Here is a 4,023-nt window from a genome sequence, read left to right as displayed (position 1 = left end):
AGATCTAAGGCAGAAATTGTTCCCTGTGAGGGGGGTGAGGCCCTGGCACAGGCTGCCCAGAGAAGCTGTGGCTGCCCCCTCCCTGGAAGGGCTCAAGGCCAGGTTGGACGGGGCTTTGGGCAACCTGGGCTGGGGGAAGGTGGCCCTGCCCGGGGCAGGGGGTGGCACTGGGTGGGCTTTAAGTCCTCTCCCCACCCAAACCATCCTGTGATTCTATGAAATGGAAAACATTCACCTTGCTGTCCTAAAAGATGCCTGCTTGCTGCGGTAACAGTTTCAAAAGACAGGTCCAGTGCAGCAGGGAATACCCATTGCTCCGGCACTGCCCGTACGTGAACTCCCTTCCCTCAGTCAGGTTTTAGCTGGGTGCTACTTGTTCACAACCATCTGGAAAAGATCCTTTTTCTGAAGCAGAAGTCTCAAGGCTAAGGCCCTGCACCCTTGGTGATATCCAGTACTTAGGGACAGAGCTTCACAACTTCTGCTGGTGAATTATTTTAGAGATCTTATAATTTATCCAGTGCTTTCCAAAAGTTACAGCTCCGGTTGTATATTTTAATGCTTCATCTTACTGAACTCTGAAATATGACATTTTGGATGGAGGGAATTTATAGAACCACAGACTGGTTTGGGTTGGGAGGGACCTTGAAGATCACCCAGTCCCACCCCCCTACCCCGGGCAGGGCCACCTTCCCCTAGCCCAGGTTGCCCAAAGCCCCGTCCAGCCTGGCCTTGAGCCCTTCCAGGGAGGGGGCAGCCACAGCTGCTCTGGGCAGCCTGTGCCAGGGCCTCACCACCTCACAGGGAAGGATTTCTGCCTTAGATCTCATCTAAATCTCCCCTCTCTGTTACCCCTCATCCTATCCCTACACTCCTGGATCAAGATTCCCTCCCCAGCTTTCCTGTAGCTAAGTACTGGAACATTTATTTCCCATTTCAGAGTCACATATCTGTGTTGGAAGATACCATTTTTAATTAAGGAAGATTGGCAGCATTTAGATTCGTATCATGTTCTCATGCGGTTGGTAGTCTTGTTCCCCTCTATCTTTACTCTCACATCTGTGGGGGCCTCGAGCCTGAAGTCAAGCCCAAACTCCTTGTCCATGGCGCGGGCACGACGTCATTCGGGGTGTCAGGCCCGGAGTTCTCAGCTGCTGACCAGGCGGAGGTGCCCGGGGATGTGGCTGGTGCTGGCTCAGACTAAGCCATGCTCTGTCACCAACCCCCCCCGAGCGATGTGATCTGCAGCACACCCAGCTCCAGCTCAGCACACCCCAAAAGTGCTACAGATGCCACCTCAGTTTTCCTTGGATGCTTCTATGACCTCTCCTTATAGCTGTGGTTTACATTCTGGCTTCAAACCTCTTATGGGTGTGGGAGCAATCTTCTTATTTTCTTTCAGTCATATCTATTTTAATTACTCTTCAGTAGTATCTGTGAACTGTCCATGAAGTAACTAAATTAGCAGGGCAGTGCAGAAGTCTGTGAGATCTTTGGAATAATTTCAATTACTATTTAAGAGTAGTAAAGACGCTTAATAAGATACATAGCTGTGAACATTTGGAGATGTGCTTTCACGTCCTACGTCTGATATGACATGCTGTTTTCTTTGTGTGTGTGTGTATGTGTGTGTGTTAAGAAAGAAGAAGTTAGGAAATGGCATCACGATTTCTCTCATAACAAGAAAAATTGAAAGGAAAAGAGGATTGGGTTGGGAAAAAGAGAAGGAGAGGAAAGAGAAATACTTCATTTTCTTATGCTAGGTGGTTTCGAGTCAAGTTGTTTTCACATATTGGTTATACAATCCTCTATAAAAAAATCGCATGCAGTGTAATACCTGTCTGGTTTCTACCTGAATTTTAAGTTGCAATAATTTCTTCCTCAGCAGCCAGTGTTGGTGTTAAAAGACATGCTGCATTAACGCAGGTTTACCTATAAAGTAAAAAAATAATCCTGATCGTAACTTGGAACAGAGGGTGTTAGTATTGACTTTGTCAAAGGCAGCATTAAAATCAAGAAGGGGACTGTACCTTTTGGACGTGCATTATAAAAGGAGTAGTAACGTCCTTACGTTGTCTTGTTACTCACTAGAAAGCTCAGCCATCAAGAGAATCTGAGCCTGTTTATTTCACAGCTACTTTAATTTTACATTTTTTTTTTCCTCTCTGTCTGAAGGTTTAAAAAGACCTTTTCTTTCCAAGTCTATTTAAGCAATGCAAGACCTAAATCAATCCTAAGTGGCAACCACTTCTCACAGTGTTGTGTGTGGCTGTGTGTTAATTAGCTGAAATAGATTATCCCCTGGTGTGTGGCATAGTGTTTGTGGTAACTTTTAGTGTGCATAGTTTGCAGTGAATTTCATGTTTATTTTCATGTACTGAGGCAAATTCTCAGTATGTCTTCAAATTATCTCCTTGGGGGTGTTTTTTCCTGAGCTAATCCTGACAGACTCTCCCTGCCAGATATGCCCATCATCAAGAACAGGAGAACACTACACATGCAGGAACCTCTGTGCTTGGGGCTGTATGCAAATTTAATGCCCAGCTCATTTCTGTTTCTCTTACATGGATGACAGACATTTTAACAATAACTTTCACATTTCCCTATGGAAATCCCATTGTATTACTGTATGTATATGAGCGCATACATGCATTTACTTTGTGTACGTGCCTGAATATGATATCAGGAACACCTATACTTGTAAATATGTTTTATGCCCATTTTGTGTATTTACATATAGATAATGTGTATGTGAGAAAGCTTGTGTCAAGAATGCAGTCGTCAAACAGCTCTTTATCAGAGATGTAGCTAGATCCCGGGGAGACTTATCAGATACTAAAAAATAGATAGGGTGGAAAATGTGATAAACAAGAAATTGACACTGAAAATAATTCTACAGCATTTGGGGGTTTCATGCCTTCATATGGTAGCGAGAAGCAAGAGCATAGGAAATAAGCTTTTGTTTTCTGATGTTTGAAGCAGGCACAGTCAGAGCAAATGATATTCCGGCAATTGCAAATAGAGCTTTCTCCAGATATGTCACAATCTTCGTGACTGAAATGAATTCTCTCTGGTGCTAGAGGTTTTGGAAGAGCTGGGAGATGCTGAAGGACTACTAACTTATTTTATTCTTGCTTTTTAAAGGCAGTAGCTGCAATGTGGGCACTTGGACACCAACACTGGTGTATAGGCGCTGCAATAAAAAGTGACTTGACTGTCAGGGGTGCGGCACAGCGCACCCACGGTGCCTCCCCTCCTCCTCTGTCTGTGATTTTACTGTGCACATTTTTCTGTGCCTCTTGGCTGAAAGGAATCGCAAGAGGAAGGGATTGCATCCACGTCCCAGACTGGAGGTGGGACACGTACCTGCTCCTCGATCTCTGTGAAACCGACGCTCAGTTGTGCTGGTTTCTGTGTTTAAATTTAGGTAGCGCAAAAGTCGCTCTTCAGAAGAACTTTGAGACAGAGATTCCAGAAATACGGAGAGAGGTTTTACAGAGATTTCAAGAGAGGGAATTTGTATAGGCGATGAATAATACTTCTTATGAGAATTTTGCTTGGTCTACCCGTATGCCAAAGTTGAGTTTTAATAACTCTTTTCTTCTTCTTCTCAACTAGTTCTCATTCACGTTGCATTTTGGGCCTTAAAAAGCCATCATTATTTCATACTATTTTTCGCTCTAGTGTACCATTAGAAAACTTGTTCTGCTTTTTTTTTTTTTTTTCCTTCTTGAGGTGGGAATGACAATTTCATGGTGGTGGTGTTCAGAAGAAAAACAACAAAAAACACCCACCTACTAAAGTATTTGAAGACTGCCATCACAGCTCAAGAAGTTCTGTAAAATAATAGTAATATATTCAAGTATAAAAATACATTGTAGAAGTAATTCAACCAATTGTCTTTATTCTTGGAAACGAAATTGTTATTCTTATGGAGAGATATAGCTAAACCTATGTGTAGATGTAGTTGCAAATATATATATATATATATATATATATATATATATATATATATATATTTTT

The 4,023-nt window shown here is 42.8% G+C and overlaps 1 protein-coding gene across 6 annotated transcripts in view; it reads left to right on the top strand.

Moving 5' to 3' along the window:
* Window positions 1-4,023, top strand: part of MCTP1 (multiple C2 and transmembrane domain containing 1) — a 274,684-nt gene that overhangs the window by 201,033 nt on the left and 69,628 nt on the right. The window lies entirely within an intron of this gene.

Source organism: Athene cunicularia (genome assembly GCF_003259725.1).
Source record: "Athene cunicularia isolate RWA chromosome Z unlocalized genomic scaffold, athCun1 chrZ_part3, whole genome shotgun sequence".
Classification (NCBI taxonomy): Eukaryota; Metazoa; Chordata; class Aves; order Strigiformes; family Strigidae; genus Athene; species Athene cunicularia.
Note: the sequence above shows the minus strand (reverse complement) of the source record. Positions and strands in the feature narration are given on the sequence as shown.